The sequence below is a fragment of the Lolium rigidum genome, chromosome 2, assembly GCF_022539505.1.
Source record: "Lolium rigidum isolate FL_2022 chromosome 2, APGP_CSIRO_Lrig_0.1, whole genome shotgun sequence".
NCBI lineage: Eukaryota > Viridiplantae > Streptophyta > Magnoliopsida > Poales > Poaceae > Lolium > Lolium rigidum.
Genome location: NC_061509.1, coordinates 97,915,438 through 97,934,478, shown reverse-complemented (window position 1 = coordinate 97,934,478; position 19,041 = coordinate 97,915,438).

Sequence of the window (19,041 nt, the reverse complement as noted above, 5' to 3'; positions counted from 1 at the left end):
ATAATCGGAACATCCTACTCGTGATTGAGCCTGGCGGCCACGTACGGTGATCGTAAACCGACCCTAGACAAGGCCTAAAAACCAACACGAAGTTGATCCTCGGAACATCCTGTCTAGGGCTAGCAAACTACACCCTACGCGCCACTGGATCCTTCAACCCGTTTGTAAGGCCTAACTATGCAGATATTAAACTAATCCTTGAAGAACAAGGAGCAATCATAACGGATCGGATCTACTAAATAATGATCAAGCGGGTGCCGCCCTTACACCCAAGATAGGTGTAAGGGCGGCTAGATGTCTAAGGGTCGCACGACGATAGCATGTGATACGATGAACAATGCTAACCCTAAAACACCTATGATAACTACGTTGCTCGCCATCAAAAAGGCTTCAGCACGAGCAACGCATGAACAACGAATAAACGTGTCATCGCCTAGATCGCAAGATGCGATCTAGGCAGCATGATGCTTACCCGGAAGAAACCCTCGAGACAAGGGAGTTGGCGATGCGCCTAGATTGGTTTGTGGTGAACGTGATTGTTGTTTATTTCATAAACCCTAGATACATATTTATAGTCCGTAGACTTTCTAATGTGGGAATAATCCCAACCGGGCACGAGCCCAAACTCCATCTAACCGACACGTTTCCTACTATGGTACAGATACACGGGCAAACTAGCCCAAACTTTGTATACAAGGCCGATTCATGTATTCCTCCCATGTATAATCTTCAAGCCCATCTTCAATCGCGGCCCACCTCTGATCCGGTCAAATTCTGGTGATAACAGCAGGCGCAGAAGGCAAGGCGAGCGATGAGGCGACGGGGCGATGCCGTGTACTGGCGTGCCCGTGGACATGGCCATGCCGATCCTGGCATGCTCTGGGTGACGTGGGTGTGTCCTGTTCTGGGTTGTGTGCGTCTCTCCTCGGCCAACGGCGTGCACGAGCGTGATTAGTAGAGTAATGTCAACCTCCAGGACATGCTGAGGTGAGCTAGAGAGGAGTGGAGAGAGGGGTTGGCATGGTGGTTGACATGGGAGTGACATGCCCATGTCTTGGTCATGATCATCAAGGTACAGTGGCTGCAAATGCATGGCTTGGTCCAAGGGGTGCAAGAGGGAGCTGAGGTTGACCAGGGGAGTGAGGGTTTAGGCTAAGATCCTCTGGTTATAAGAGTGTATGTACTTGTCAGATTTGTGCACACAAGGTGTTTGTGTTAATGGCCGCAAGAAATTCAAATTCAAATTTTGCCAAAATACTTTATGGGTGTGATTCAAATAATATTTGGCACCTATTGATGGTGTTGGTTTGCAAAATGGAGTTAGTTTGAAGAAATTCAAAATAGGGTTGATCTTAAATCTGTTTCAATGTTGCTACTTTGGATGCTTATTATAAGCAATTGAAAATGAATTTGCAAGGTTGGTCAACACCAATGTGATCACCTTGATGTGTTCTTGGATGAGGAGCAAAGAAATGGGAAAATTTAGTTTAGAAAAGGTTAACTACAGGGGCTCAAAGTAGGTACCCTGATATAATTATCACAAGTGACCATTATCTTATGTGAGTTGATTTTTGATTTTATTTTTATTTGTTTTGCTTTTCTTTGACTCAAATGGTATTGTTTTGGGTTCATTAATGTTTTCAAACCATTTACACAAAGTAATCATGGCCTAGTTTAAGATTTGCAAATATGGCCATAGGCTCATATGTGGTTCCATTTTTATTTTATTTTCTTTTTGTTTGTTTATCTTGGATCTAAATAGCCATGGTTAGGGTTTAGAAACATTGTCCAAAACTTCAAACCAACATTCATGGCAGCATCAATAGATTCATGCATGAGCACTATGCACACAAGTAATTCAACTAAAGTTTTTGTTGGCTCCAAAATTTGGAATAAGGGAATTTGCATTTCTTCTTTGTTTTTAAATTTGGGATGTTACAAACCTTCCCCCCTTAAACAAAATCTCGTCCCGAGGTTTAAGAAACGTTAGGAACATAAGAGAGATTGGGCAATTTAGTCTTAATAAACGGGTGCGATGCTCTGAGTTATCAGGAAAACATACCCCGCATGGCATTGTGTGCTTCCTGGGCTTCTGTTGCACTCATACGGTAGAAACAACCGTTGAGATTGCTCGGGTTCCTTCCAGTTGAGACACGGCGCTGTTGCTGGGCAGGGGCATTGGTATTGGGGGCTGTTTTCGCCAGTTTCTTGGGGCACTCATTGGAGTAATGACCAGTAACTCCACATTCATAGTAGGTCACTGTTCACTTGTCCTTTGGGGTAATGGGGACAACATTGCTTCCAGTCCTTGGGGCAGTGTTGGTGTTGTTGTTGTTGGTGTTGTTGTTGTTGTTGCCTCCGGGCTTCGGGTGTCCTCCATTGTGGTTGGTGAAGTTTGGACGGAACGTCGGAACATGTGGCTTGTTGGGTCTTGAGGCAAATCCTCCACTTAAGTTGGGGCGATACCTTGGCGTATTGCTGGGTCCACTCTGATTCATCATTCTGCGCTTGCGGTTCTCATTGGCCTGGTTAAGCTTTCCTTCCATTTGAATGACTGAGTCAACTAGGGCTTCCAGGTCAGTAAACTGGATGTTCACCAGCACTGTCTGCATCTCATCATGCAGTCCATTCAGAAATCTTTCTTTCTTCTTCTCATTGGTGTCGGTCTCATCTGGGGCGTACCTAGACAGAGTAAGGAATCTGTCACGGTATTCCACCACGGACATCCTTCCTTGCTTGAGCTCTCTGAACTCATCCCTCATCTTCTTGATCAAACCCGGGGGCACATGGTATCTGCTGAACTTGAGCTTGAAGTCCTCCGAAGTCATCATATGTCCGACATTCATTGCACGGGCACTGTTCCACCAGGCTCTGGCAGGTCCTGACAGATAATGGGTGGCAATTAGCACCTTCTCAGCAGCTTCAACTCCTGCAACTTCCAGGTTGTTCTCCATTGATTGGAGCCAGTCATCTGCATCTAATGTTTCTTCAGTCTTGCTAAACATTGGGGGATTAGTATTCTGGAAATTCTTCAACTTAGATCCAGGATGATCATGAGGTCCATGGCCTTGGTTGTTCTGGGCTATCTGCTGCAGTATGGCAAGGTTGGCTTGTCGCTCATCCCTTTCAACTTCCCTATCTGCCATCATCATTTGTAGCATCTGCAGCATTGCATCTTGGTTGTTGCTGCGGGTTGGAGGGGCCATCTGAACATTGAGGTAGATCACAAGATAAGAGGGAATTTTCTATGCTTTGTATGGGTAAAGTTCAAAAAGTTTAAAACTTGAGTAGTGTTGAGGTGGTAAAAACCAACAACACTTTTTCATTCATTCCAAACAACACACATTACAACTAACACACAAATGGTTTTAAGAACCATTTCCTCGTTCTACGATACAAAGGGGACGGATACAAACTCACACTAGTGCTTTCTTGTGTATGTGTAAGTTCTACTAAAGTGATCTAGGGATACTACTCTTCATGGTGGGTTCTTCGTCTTCATGGCAAATGTGCTTGGCGAAATGCGCGAGCGTTGTCCAACTCCTTGCGGGTCTTGTACAACATGAAGTCCAGGTATGCAACATAGTGGTTCATCTCCGAGTGCGGTGGCATGGTTATTGACCTTTCCATGGGGTCATGTCTTGGGTAGTAAAAGAAGTGAGTGTTCTTGATCTTGTTCACATTCTGTCCACACAGACGAGCAAGTGCTTCTTGCATGGCTTTTGCTATCCCTTCCTTCCAAGTGTTTCTCCTTACCGAAAACCACATGGTTTCCCAAATTGGGGCTCCCAGCTTTCCTCTCAGATCTGCAGTAACTTCCCACTGAGGTTGTCTTCCTGACTGATTATTGAGTGGCACTCCAAAGAACTCGGGATACGGGCGTCCTAGGTATTCAACTAGTTTCTCCAAATCCTTCTCGAACATTTGGTCTCCTCCGTGGCCAAGATGATAGAACTCATAGTGGTACTCCATCTGTGAGCAATTAGGATGCGTAATTTAATGAAGTGATCAAGTGTGCCAAATTTTATGTATAATTACAAGGAAAAGTAGAGCATTGATTTCCCTTTTTGAAAAGATCTCAAGGATAAGAGTGAGAATAAGTTTTCATAAATATTCACTTCCTTTGTTTTGAAACTAAGTTTTTCAGACGTCCATTCTAACTAGGGCCTCCTAAGGTCAAACAATGGCTCTGATACGAACTTGTCAACACCCGGATTTTTAAGTCCAGATGCCTGTTATGCCATACATCGCAATCCAAGGAAGATTGTTTTTTCGAGACATAACAGTCGATATCACAGAACATCATTCATTACAAACCATAATAATCTTACAACAAAGGTTCTCATGATCCAAGTCTTACCACAACACTTGATCTAAGGATCAATTACAAAACACACAGTGGAAGAAACGTAGTAGCGGTCCATCTGTTCCACAGGCTACGCTTGACGTCGGGAGGTAGTCCTAGTTATCATAGACGTCCTGCTGTCCATCTTCCTGGTACTGGTGCTCCTCTTCATGATCTGGCCATTTGAATAGCCACGGACAAAGCCATGAGTACTTTTAAAGTACTCGCAAACTATACTAATAGAAGTACTAATCTCTCTAATGGATTCTAAGCTCTAGGTTCATTTGCAGAAAGCCAGTTTTATTTCATAAACACTTACTAGTCAAGACTCTTTATTTACCTAGACTTACTCAAGTGGGAACATTATTGTCATTCCCACAACTCTGTTGTGATTCAAGTCAAATTCACCTTCAAGTCACCATTCATTTTTAGAAAACATCTGACAACGGAACAGTATGGCCATCCAACTGTCCATGACCGCGGATGCGGCTATTCGAATATTTTAACACTCTGCAGAGGTCGTACTCTTGTGCCACAACTTTTGATTACATCCGTCAGGGATAGCCCTGAATCATCATAACTCAGTATGCGGATCATCAACCATTAACCTTTCACTTACATACTCTAGTATAGGCACCTCCCCTATGAGCTTGGCCTCCTAGTGATGGCAATCTGCCATCCTAGGAACTGCACAGGGCTTGGGTAGGACATTCAACTCTTTTTCACGTCATTTCACTTTCAACAGAGGCAGCCTCAGCATAACCTCTATGACGCTTGTTCAGAGGGAACCCATACTAAGATACATAAATTTCCAGCTAAAGCCTTACCCATAATCAGGTATTGTGGGGGTACTCTAAAATTGGAATGGTATCGCATCCGAACCCAACCATCAGTTTTTGTAAAATTCACATTGTCATTCAGAGGTCATATTCACTTTCAAAACTTTCAATAGAATGATTCATCATCCTAAGGTTTTCAAAGTCATTTGTTTCACAAGTTCCCATCTAGAGTAGGCAATTTTAGTTTTAGCACTAGCAACTAGTCATGATGGGTGCTAACTACATTCTAGCTCTTCTAGGCTAAGTTTGACTCTCTTGCGGTTCTCTATACTTAGATAAGAATTAACTCCAACAAGTAAGCCTTGACAACAAAAGTAAAAGTTTGCAAAAATAAAGACTTGGACTTGGAAGAATAAAACTTAAACAACAATACTAGTGCCATGGTATCTTGCACTAGTAGCATGGCATTAGTAGAGCTTGCTCATATTAATGTCTTGTATTGGTAATAGCTTGCCTTGAGTGGTACAATTGTCAAAGTGTTCTTCTTCTTCGTAGAAGACCTCCTCCTCCTCGTAGCCTTCGGTACTAGCGTCTATAAACGGATACGAGGTAACAATCACCAAACAATACTTAAGGAGACTATTTAGCCATAATGGCTCACATATGATGATCTATCATCATCCCAATCATCACTCAACATCATACTAGGGTTTTCTTATTTAGTGTTAGTAAAATAGTTTGCTCTCATTAAAAAACAGATACAAGGATTTAATACCTACTAGGGTTTCCATTTATTTCCTTTGAAAGTAATTTATTCTCATTGAACATTACTAAGATTTAATTTCCTCAAATAATAAAGTATGAGATCATGTTTACCAAAGTCACCACTTCATATTTATCCATTTGGGAAAATGATTTAAATGAGATACTACATCTCATACAATTTAAATACTACTTTTGGAAAATGATTTAATATTCTCAAGTAATATCATATGGGGTCATGAAGACTAATGTCATCACCTCACATTTAATTACTCAGAAAAGTGATTTAAAAGGGAGGTTATACCTCATAGGTTTTAAATACCATTTTTGAAATAATTTAAATGGGCTAGAAATATCCACATAGCCATTATGTGAAGCTAGCCCATGATCATATGAAGCAACCATGTCATATTTTTGCATAATCAAATGGAGTTTTTGAAATGTGAATTATGAGAGTTGGAATCAACTCAAAATGAATTATGGTTGATTTTATAAAAAAGTTTGAAGTTTGAAAAAGTACTGCCTTGTTATTTTTATTGCAATTGCTCTGTAATGAATCAAGGGTTGAGACTAATTGGGTTGGATAGATAAAGCCACAGGCTCTCCATAGAATTTTGAATCATCAAATTTGGTTAAGAAGATTTTGTTCTATTGAATTTTGAACAGGCAACATTATTTGAAATTAAGATAAATGAATTAAATCGTGTTTGAATTAAATGGGCGCGCGGGAAACTAACTGGGCCAGCCCAACTGTGCTCACGATGCACGCGGACCGCCTGACAGCGGGTCCTACTTGTCAGCGAGAGTTAACCCACACCGAAACAGTACGCTACCTGCGCCGTTGGATTAAAAGACGATTGGACGACGCACGGTCGTCTCCATCCACGACAGGAGGACGGCGAGGAGCTAACCCTACCGGCGGCGAGGGGGTCGCTAGGGGGTACCTGGGGCTCCGGCGAGGCTCGGCGAGGCGGGCGATCAGCGTGGAAGACGACGGCGAGGTGAACGAGGGTCGGGGGAGAGGTTGAGGAAGACGGGAGCGTCGCCTCCGTCTGGCTACTGCCGCGACGAACTCCGGCGAAATTCCGGCGATAGAGCTCAAATTGGGAGGAGGGGATTGGCTAGCTTTCTCAGGGAGGAGAGGGGAGTGAGATGGTGTGCAGAGATCGAGCAGGGGAGGGCTCATTTTATAGGCGGGCGAGAGGAGCGGAGGTCACCGGCAGGTGGATGGTGTCGACGGTGCTACAATGGCGGAGAGGCTTGGGCGAGGTGCTAGGACGGTTCAGCGTGGCCTGGCGGTCCTTGTGGACGTCATTGCATAGCAGGAGGTGGACGGGAGCGTGCGGGCGATGTCAAGGTCTGTCACGGGTCCGGCGGAGGTCGTCGACGATGGCGAGGGATACAGTCATCGAGAGGGCCAATGGGGATGTCTGGGCGGTTGCTGGGGTCATGGTGATGGCGTGTGCAGACGCTGAAGGCAAGGCGAGCGCTGAGGCGACGGGGCAATGCCGTGTACTTGCGTGCCCGTGGACATGGCCATGCCGATCCTGCCATGCTCTGGGTGACGTGGGCGTGTCCTGTTCTGGGCTGTGTGCGTCTCTCCTCGGCCAACGGCGTGCACGAGCGTGATTAGTAGAGTAATGTCAACCTCCAGGACATGTTGAGGTGAGCTAGAGAGGAGTGGAGAGAGGGGTTGGCATGGTGGTTGACATGGGAGTGACATGCCCATGTCTTGGTCATGATCATCAAGGTACAGTGGCTGCAAATGCATGGCTTGGTCCAAGGGGTGCAAGAGGGAGCTGAGGTTGACCAGGGGATTGAGGGTTTAGGCTAAGATCCTCTGGTTATAAGAGTGTATGTACTTGTCAGATTTGTGCACACAAGGTGTTTGTGTTAATGGCCGCAAGAAATTCAAATTCAAATTTTGCCAAAATACTTTATGGGTGTGATTTAAATAATGTTTGGCACCTATTGATGGTGTTGGTTTGCAAAATGGTGTTGGTTTGAAGAAATCCAAAATAGGGTTGATCTTAAATCTGTTTCAATGTTGCTACTTTGGATGCTTATTATAAGAAATTGAAAATGAATTTGCAAGGTTGGTCAACACCAATGTGATCACCTTGATGTGTTCTCGGATGAGGAGCAAAGAAATGGGAAAATTTAGTTTAGAAAAGGTTAACTACAGGGGCTCAAAGTAGGTACCCTGATATAATTGTCACAAGTGACCATTATCTTATGTGAGTTGATTTTTGATTTTTTTATTTGTTTTGCTTTTCTTTGACTCAAATGGTATTGTTTTGGGTTCATTAATGTTTTCAAACCATTTACACAAAGTAATCATGGCCTAGTTTAAGATTTGCAAATATGGCCATAGGCTCATATGTGGTTCCATTTTTCTTTTCTATTCTTTTTGTTTGTTTCTCTTGGATCTGAATAGGCATGGTTAGGGTGTAGAAACATTGTCCAAAACTTCAAACCAACATTCATGGCAACATCAAGAGATTCATGCATGAGCACTATGCACACAAGTAAATCAATTAAAGTTTTGGTTGGCTCCAAAATTTGGAATAAGGGAATTTGCATTTCTTCTTTGTTTTTAAATTTGGGATGTTACATGGGCCTACTAGGGGTCCCTTCCGGAACCTTATAGAACTTCTCGGTCTCTCACCGAAAAATCCCGAACTTTTTCCGAACCCAGAAATTAACTTCCCTTATATGAATCTTATTCTCCGGACCATTCCGGACCTCCTCGTGATGTCCTGGATCCATCCGAGACTCCGAACAACATTCGGTATCCATCTCATATTCCGAATCTATTTATACGACATCGAACCTTAAGCGCGTCACCCTATGGTTCGTGAACTATGCGGACATGATCGAGACTCCTCTCCGATCAATAACCAATAGCGGGACCAGGAGATACATAATGGCTCCCACACATTCAGCGATAACGTAGTGATCGATTGAACCATTTACATACGATACCGATTCCCTTTGTCACACGATACTTTACTTGTCCGAGATTCGATCATCGGTATCCCCATACTTTGTTCAACCTCGTTATCGACAAGCACTCTTTACTCGTACCGTGGTATGTCATCTCTTGTGACCTTGTCACATGCTTGCAAGCTAATTAGACGACATTCCACCGAGAGGGCCCAGAGTATATCTATCCGTCATCGGGATGGACAAATCCCACTCTTGATCCATATGCCTCAACTCATAGTTTCCGAATACTCAATCCCATCTTTATAACCACCCATTTACGCAGTGGCATTTGATGTAATCAAAGTACCCTTCTGATGTAAGTGATTTACATGATCTCATGGTCGAAGGACTAGGTTACTATGTATCGAAAGCTTATAGCAAGATGAACTTAATGAATTGATCTTATGCTACACGTATTTGGGTCTGTGTCCATTATATCATTCACCCAATGACATAACCTTGTTATTAACAACATCCAATGTTCATGATCAGGAAACCATGGTCTTCTGTTAATCAACAAGCTAGTTTTACAAGACGCTTACTAGGGACTCTTTTCTGTTTACATAAAACACAAGTATTAATGTTTCCGGTTAATACAATTATAGCATGGGATGCAAACATTTATCATAAACACAAAGATCTAATAATAACCACTTTATTATTGCCTCTTTGGCATATCTCCAACAATATCCCACTTGCACTTGTCGTGGTATCGTCACGGCATATGCCATAGGGTAGCTAATGAGAGTGGTTCCTAGTATGGTCTACGGTGGTATCCGGATGCGGGTATGGGCACGAGCGACACGGCGACGTACCCAGGTTCGAGGCCCTCCTGTGGAGGTAACACCTCTACTCCTGCTATGAGTGTATAAGTGATATCATAGTACAATGGTGCTCCTTGAGCTGTATCCGGCTGCTCCTGGGAGGCTAAGGTGGACGAAGGTCTCTCTCACAGGGCAGCGCTAAGACTAGAATGAATGAAAGGATCGATTGTCCCCCGCACGAGAGGGGTAGCGCAGCTTATATAGACGCTGGCATTATACAAAGAAGTCCCTATGACCTACTGGCCGGCTGGCCGGCTCCGGCTTCCCGCTCTTTCCCGAGGCGCCGCTGTCAGGAGCCGTTAGGCGTGGAAGCCTTGTCTTGTCTCCTGCCGAAGTCAGCGGTATGGAGAGGAGGTGTCCCTGTTGCCATCGATGGCCTGTAGCCGTACGGCGCAGCGTGAGCCATGATGGCGTGTCCGGCGGAGGCACTGTTGCTCTACAGTGCCCCGTACTTTAGGGAGGGTGAGATCATCGTGGACTTTAGCAGCCGGATCACCTTTCCAGTTCCTTCTCCTGCAAGGCTCACCAGCTTCGAGCCGGTCAGGGAGAGACAACCCAAGTCGGATATGGCAAGTTGAAGCCGGCCCAGCCACAGCGCAGACGGCTATGGCTAGACCAGCGTGGACTTTGAACCAGCTGGCTCCCAAGGCAGCCGGCCACGGCTCTAGCCGGCTGCTCCTCAGCCGGCCTTTGCCGCGGGCCAGCCGGCCTTGAGCCAGCTGTTCTCAGTCTTTTTCCCTACCCGGGGTCTTCCCCCCGACATTAGCCCCTGAAGCTGGCAAGGTCCTGCGTAAAGAAGGACCTGGGCAGGTTTTCCTGACCGTTAGTCTTTGATCCCGTAGATTGTATTTGAAAAGCACTCGAGGGGCCGGCTGAGGATTTCCGTTCAGCCGGCTGCGCCCTCATTCGGCTTGCTTCATCCGGCTGTTCGCGAGCCGGACGCCGCTTTGTTATGCGGATTTTTATATTTCTCAAGTGTTGGAGGCCGTTCCGCCTTGCTCGGAGAGTTTGGGCCGGACTGGGGAGACGTCCGGCTGCGGCTTGGGCGCGTCGGAGTCTCCGCCGCCTCGGGCCCTGCGCCCGACTTGATGGCTTCTGATGGTACTGCCGCTGCCGTTTTGTCTGGTCACATCGCTGTCTCCTCCGGATCTTATGTGGTCGTGGGCGACGTGGTGTGGCCATTTCCGGTACCGCAGCGGTCGTGGGGGGAGTGAAGGCGCAGTAAATCCGGGATCGTGGCCCACGCCGTCCACTTGGCCGCGACCGACGCGTGGCGGGCGGCTATAAATGCATGTGGGGCGGTACCGAGGCGGCCACTTCGCACACTTCTTCCTCGCGCCCACGCTCTCTCTTCTCTGCTCAAGCCAACTTCTCGCGCCCAAGCGATCTCACCGGCGATCTTCCTGGCGAACTCCGGCGACCCGCTGCGGCCAAGCTCCTCCGCCGGTCCGCAGTCGTTTCTTCACCGTTCCGGCGCCACGGGTCCCCGCGTATCCACGGTACGCCTTCCGCCGCCGCGCTCGCCGCCGTCTGGTGGCTCTTCATTGCCGTTCGCTCTCTCTTGGTCTTCCTCCTCTTCTTCTTCCACGGCCATGAACCCTCCCAGCGGATCGTGGGAGGGCTCCTAAATGAGGGACGATGACATCGCCCGTCTCGTGCGCCTCCGCCGGATCCCTTCGGAGGTGACCACGCGAGCGCCGGTGGCCGAGACGGAGCCGGACCCGCAGCCCGGCGAGCGCGTCGTCTTCGGGGCGCACTTCGACCGGGGGTTGGGCCTGCCGGCTTCGCCCTTTCTTCGACATTTTCTTGATTACTTCGGCCTGCAGCCGCACCACCTGCCGGCCAACGCCTTCGTCGCGCTGAGCTGCTACGTGGCCTTCATGGAGGGCTACGCCGGCTTGTGGCCGGATGTGGAGTTCTGGAGCCGGCTCTTCTATTTGAAGACGCAGACCACAGACGGCCAGATGCGAGCCTGCGGCGCCGCCTCGATCTACTCCCGCACGGGCACGCCCTTCCCGAAGATCCCGACTGTGGATTCGATGAAGAAGTGGCAAATGTAATTCTTCTACGTGAAGAACGACAACCCGGTGTTCAACCGGATCAACTTGCCGGAGTACAACCCGGACCCGCCAATCGACCGGCTCAACTGGGGCGTCAACGCCAAGTCGGCGGACCCGGAGGCGGAGGTGAACCTGCTTTGGGATTATCTCCAGCAGTGTGTAACCGAAGGCCGGCTGTGCGCAACCGACCTCCTTTGCAGCTATGCTGCTCGCCGGGTGCTGCCTTTGCAGGCACGCGTCCACAAGATATGTCACATGTCCGGCCGGTTCGATCCGACCCGGACGTCCAAGATGGAGCTCAATAGGGCTCAAATCGCCAAGCGGGTGAACTTCATCTCCCAGGCGAAGCTGCCTGATAACTGGTTCTGGGGGATGGAGCCCTACTGCCGGGACGAGCCGGCGCCTATGGTGAGTTTTGTTTATTTTCTGGCCGGATATCGGCTTGCGGCTGCGTGGCCGGCTTTTATCTCATTGTTTTCTTGTTTGTTTGCAGCTCTTCGCCCGTCAGGCGGCTGAGGACGGCGACCTGGAGCACAAGAAGTGGATGCCGGATTACATCGATCCGGCCGACCAAGCCGGCGACGACGAGAGTCCGGAGGCGGCTGAGCAAGCCGCCCAGGGGGAGCACAACCCGCCACCTTCTCCGCAACAACAGGAGGAGGAGCAGGCGCCGTCCGCCTCAGTGCCGATCCGGGCAGTGCCTGTGTCGATGAGGCTGCCCACGACCTCGGCGACTTCTTCGTCCGCGCCCAAGGGAAGAAGCGGGCCAGCGACCGGACCACCGCCGCGCTGGAGGCGAAGGTCAAGAAGCAGCGCCGGATGGGGCCCAAGAAGATTCCAGAAGCGGCCGGGTGAGTTTCTTTCTCTTGTTGTTTGATTCCTTTTCTTTCCTTCTTTTTGCTTATCTTTTTCTTGTTCGACCGTCTAGGGCTGCTATAAAGTTTTCCAAGGGCGGCGGCTCTCGCCCGACTCCCAGCGTCATATCACCGATCCAGTGGCCGAGAGGGAGCCGACTCCGCATCCTGCGCCGCGTGCGCGCACGCCTCCCGTCGTTGTGCCGCCTGTGATCACGCCGCCTGCCGCGGGGGCAGGTTCTTCAGCTGCACCTTCTTCGGATGCGCCCGGCTCCGGCCCTCGGAGTGAGCCGGCTCGCCGCGTCGGCCAGCCGACCCTCGATGATCTCTTCTCGCGCCGCACACGGGTTATAGAGCCTGCGGCCGGAGCTGGTAAAGGTGCACCCGGCGGGGCTGGAGCCGGCGGGGCCGCACCTGACGTTGTTGTCCTAGACGCAAGTTCGGATGAAGCGCCGCCTGCGCCGGGGTCTGCTATCCCCACCGGGCCAACAGGTTCGACCGCGCCGCCTCCATCTTCGGAGCCGACGAGGGAGGAGCCGGCGCGCTCAGCTGACTCCGATGCCAGGGCGTTGGTGACGATGAAGGGCCCAGTGGAGCCGCCTCAAGGTCTTCATGTCTCCAAGGCCGCCTCGCTACTGAATGTGGTGTCCGCCTCCGACTCCAGCCTTGGCTCAGCCGGCACCATGGAGAAGGACTGGCACCAGGCGGACGCATGCTAGGTGACCAGCCGGGATGGACGCCCGGGCGTGGCGCCCGTGGAGATGTTCTTCTCCGGCTTTCGCGCCTACACCAAGGCCAAAGCCGCCGAGACCGAGGTCCGCCTGGCGCGGCTGGAGGCGGCCGACAAGGTTAGTTCATATCTGTGCTATTTTTTGCAATTTTGCTATTATCCTGGTAGCCCTCCGAGGCGTGGGCCGGCTGCTTGGAGCCGGTCCGGGTTTCGCTTAAACGATCTTCGTCTTCTCCTCAGACGGTTACGGAGAGGCGGACCGCCCTGTACAACCGGCTTGTGGCCAGCTACCACAAAGCCAAGGTCGAGCGAGCCGACATGGCCCGCGAGCTGGAGGCCGCCAAGGGTGAGACTTTTTCCTTTTTTACTGTTTCTTTGTCTTTGATTTCATCCGGCTGACGGCTTCTTGTGCCGGCTTGCAGCTGTTGCCGCCCGGATCCCGCAGCTGAAAGCGAGCAGGCGGTCCGGACTGCAGCTGCCAAGGCGAAGAAGACCGAGGGGGAGCTAGCGCGGCTGCGCCGGCTTGAGGCTAACCACCTCACTGAGCTTGCCTCCATCAACCGGGTTGAGCAGGCGAAGGTGGAGGACCTCAGCAAGCGGCTGGATGAGGTGGACCGGCAGCGCCTGCAACTTCGGGACGAGGTGAATTCGAAGTCCAACGAGCTGTCGGCCACCGCCAAGCGGTGGGTCATGGAGATTACCGCGCTCGACCGCGGCTTGACGGGTGAGTCCTTGCATTTCTTTTCCTTCCCCTTGCCGGCTTTCGGCTGTCGGCTGCCGGCTTAGGTTGGCAACCGGCGGCTGAAACCACTTCAGCTTTCGATATCTCCATCTTCAGGCTGGGGGCAGGCGGCGTTTTTCGCCGGCTGCGGCCAGTCTACTTTTTTAACTTCGATGATCTCCATCTTCAGGCTGGGGGCTGGCGGCATTTTTCGTCGGCTGCCGCCAGTCTACTTTTTTAACTTCGAATTTTTTTATTTTTCCGTCCTTTCCCCGGCTTGCGGCTGATTATAGTCGGCAAGGATCTGCCGGCTATGATCAGCCGGATCTTCAAATTTTTAACATGTTTTATCTTTGCAGCGGCCTTCCCTGAGGCGCAGGCGGCGGCGCTAGAAGCAGCCGGCAAGGCGCGGGAGGCCCGCTGGCAGGCCACCGGCGAGGAAAGCTCTGATCACTTCTCCATGGACAACTACTTGGCGTCCATGGCCGCCCGCGTCGTGCCGATAACCATGCTGGGCTACGAGCTCAGGAAGGCGGCGGAGGAATTGTTCCGGCTACTCTGGCCGACTGAGACGCAGCCCGGCGAGCTGTCTGATTGCGCGTAATTAACACGTCCGTTGAGAACCCCAAGAGGAAGGTATGATTAGATGTATAGTGTGGATGATGATTGTTTGCAGAAAACAGTGAGGTTGTCAATCTCACCGGCTTGCTGTAACAAAGGATTAGATGTATAGTGTGGATGATGATTGTTTGCAGAAAACAGTAGAACAAGTATTGCAGTAGATTGTATTCGATGTAAAAGAATGGACCGGGGTCCACGGTTCACTAGAGGTGTCTCTCCCATAAGATAAATAGCATGTTGGGTGAACAAATTACAGTTGGGCAATTGACAAATAGAGAGGGCATGACCATGCACATACATGATATGATGAGCATTGTGAGATTTAATTGGGCATTACGACAAAGTACATAGACCGCTATCCAGCATGCATCTATGCCTAAAAAGTCCACCTTCAGGTTATCATCCGAACCCCTTTCAGTATTAAGTTGCAAACAACGAGACAATTGCATTAAGTATGGTGCGTAATGTAATCAATAACTACATCCTCGGACATAGCATCAATGTTTTATCCCTAGTGGCAACAGCACATCCACAACCTTAGAACTTTATGTCACTGTCCTAGATTTAATGGAGGCATGAACCCACTATCGAGCATAAATACTCCCTCTTGGAGTTAAGAGTAAAAACTTGGCCAGAGCCTCTACTAATAACGGAGAGCATGCAAGATCATAAACAACACATAGGTAATAGATTGATAATCAACATAACATAGTATTCTCTATCCATCGGATCCCAACAAACACAACATATAGCATTACGGATAGATGATCTTGATCATGTTAGGCAGCTCACAAGATCCGACAATGAAGCACATAAGGAGAAGACGACCATCTAGCTACTGCTATGGACCCATAGTCCAGGGGTGAACTACTCACTCATCACTCCGGAGGCGACCATGGCGGTGAAGAGTCCTCCGGGAGATGATTCCCCTCTCCGGCAGGGTGCGGAGGCGATCTCTCGAATCCCCGAGATGGGATTGGCGGCGGCGGCGTCTCCGGAAGGTTTTCCGTATCGTGGCTCTCGGTGCTGGGGGTTTCGCGACGAAGACTATATGTAGGCGGAAGGGCGGGTAAAGGGGCATCACGAGGGGCCCACACACCGGGGCCGCGCGGCCGGGGCCCGAGCCGCGCCGCCTTGTTGTGTCGCCACCTCGTGGCCCCACTTCGTAAGTCCTCCGGTCTTCCGGAAGCTTCGTGGCAAAATAGGACCACGGGCGTTAATTTCGTCCAATTCCGAGAATATTTCCTTACTAGGATTTCTGAAACCAAAAACAGCGAGAAAACAACAAGCGGCTCTTCGGCATCTCGTTAATAGGTTAGTGCCGGAAAATGCATAAATATGACATAAAGTATGCATAAAACATGTAGATATCATCAATAATGTGGCATGGAACATAAGAAATTATCGATACGTCGGAGACGTATCAGCATCCCCAAGCTTAGTTCTGCTCGTCCCGAGCGGAGTAAACGATAACAAAGATAATTTCCGGAGTGACATGCCATCATAACCTTGATCATACTATTGTAAGCATATGTAATGAATGCAGCGATCAAAACAATGGTAATGACATGAGTAAACAAATGAATCATAAAGCAAAGACTTTTCATGAATAGTACTTTCAAGACAAGCATCAATAAGTCTTGCATAAGAGTTAACTCATAAAGCAATAAATCAAAGTAAAGGTATTGAAGCAACACAAAGGAAGATTAAGTTTCAGCGGTTGCTTTCAACTTATAACATGTATATCTCATGGATATTGTCAATGTAAAGTAATATAACAAGTGCAATATGCAAGTATGTAGGAATCAATGCACGAGTTCACACAAGTGTTTGGTTCTTGAGGTGGAGAGAGATAGGTGAACTGACTCAACATAAAAGTAAAAGAAAGGCCCTTCGCGAGAGGGAAGCATTGATTGCTATATTTTTGCTAGAGCTTTGGTTTTGAAAACAAGAAACAATTTTGTCAACGGTAGTAATAAAGCATATGTATCATGTAAATTATATCCTACAAGTTGCAAGCCTCATGCATAGTATACTAATAGTGCCCGCACCTTGTCCTAATTAGCTCGGATTACCGGGATTATCATCGCAATACATATGATTTAACCAAGTGTCACAAAGGGGTACCTCTATGCCGCCTGTACAAATGTCTAAGGAGAAAGCTCGCATTGGATTTCTCGCTTTTGATTATTCTCAACTTAGACATCCATACCGGGACAACATAGACAACAGATAATGGACTCCTCTTTAATGCATAAGCATGTAGCAACAATTAATGTTCTCATATGAGATTGAGGATATATGTCCAAAGCTGAAACTTCCACCATGGATCATGGCTTTAGTTAGCGGCCCAATGTTCTTCTCTAACATTATGCATGCTCTAACCATTAAATGAGTGGTAAATCTCCCTTACTTCAGACAAGACGAACATGCATAGCAACTCACATGATATTCAACAAAGAGTAGTTGATGGCGTCCCCGGGAACATGGTTATCGCACAACAAGCAACTTAATAAGAGATAAAGTGCATAAGTACATATTCAATACCACAATAGTTTTTAAGCTATTTGTCCCATGAGCTATATATTGCAAAGGTAAAGGATGGAAATTTTAAAGGTAGCACTCAAGCAATTTACTTTGGAATGGCGGAGAAATACCATGTAGTAGGTAGGTATGGTGGACACAAATGGCATAGTGGTTGGCTCAAGGATTTTGGATGCATGAGAAGTATTCCCTCTCGATACAAGTTTTAGGCTAGCAAGGTTATTTGAAACAAACACAAGGATGAACCGGTGCAGCAAAACTCACATAAAAGACATATTGTAAACATTATAAGACTCTACACCGTCTTCCTTGTTGTTCAAACTCAATACTAGAAATTATCTAGACTTTAGAGAGACCAATTATGCAAACCAAATTTTAGCAAGCTCTATGTATTTCTTCATTAATAGGTGCAAAGTATATGATGAAAGAGCTTAAACATGAGCACAACAATTGCCAAGTATCAAATTATTCAAGACATTTTAGAATTACTACATGAAGCATTTCCCGATTCCAACCATATAACAATTTAACGAAGAAGATTCAACCTTCGCCATGAATACTATGAGTAAAGCCTAAGGACATATTTGTCCATATGCAACAGCGGAGCGTGTCTCTCTCCCACACAATCAATGCTAGGATCCATTTTATTCAAACAAAAACAAAAACAAAAACAAACCGACGCTCCAAGTAAAGCGCATAAGATGTGATGGAATAAAAATATAGTTTCAGGGGAGGAACCTGATAATGTTGTCGATGAAGAAGGGGATGCCTTGGGCATCCCCAAGCTTAGACGCTTGAGTCTTCTTGAAATATGCAGGGGTGAACCACCGGGGCATCCCCAAGCTTAGAGCTTTCACTCTCCTTGATCATATTGTATCATCTCCCTCTCTTGATCCTTGAAAACTTCCTCCACACCAAACTCAAAACAACTCATTAGAGGGTTAGTGCACAATCAAAATTTACATGTTCAGAGGTGACATAATCATTCTTAACACTTCTGGATATTGCAAAAAGCTACTAAAAGTCAATGGAATAGAAAAATCCATCAAGCATATCAAAACAGGCAATGCGAAATAAAAGGCAGAATCTGTCAAAACAGAGCAGTTCGTAAAGACGAATTTTATTGAGGCACCATACTTGCTCAAATGAAAATTCTCAAATTGAATGAAAGTTGCGTACATATCTGAGGATCACTCACGTAAATTGGCATAATTTTCTGAGTTACCTACAGAGAATTAGGCCCAGATTCGTGACGGCAAGAAATCTGTTTCTGCGCAGTAATCCAAATCTAGTATGAACCTTACTATCAAAGACTTTACTTGGCACAACAATGCAATAAAACTAAGATAAGGAGAGGTTGCTACAGTAGTAACAACTTCCAAGACTCAAAACAAAATTACTGTAGTAAAATAAACACATGGGTTATCTCCCAAGAAGTGCTTTCTTTATAGCCATTAAGATGGGCTCAACAGTTTTAATGATGCACTCGCAAGAGATAGTATTTGAAGCAAAAGAGAGCATCAAGAGGCAAATTCAAAACAAATTTAAGCCTAACATGCTTCCTATGAAAAGGAATCTTGTAAATAAACAAATTCATGAAGCATGATGCAACAAGCATAGAAAGATAAAACAAGTGCAACTTCAAAAATTTCAGCATATAGAGAGGTGTTTTAGTAACATGAAAATTTCTACAACCATATTTTCCTCTCTCATAATAATATCCAGTAGTATCATGAGCAAACTCAACAATATAAGTATCACATAAAACATCTTTATTCACATGCATAAAAGTATCATTACCCTCCACATAAGC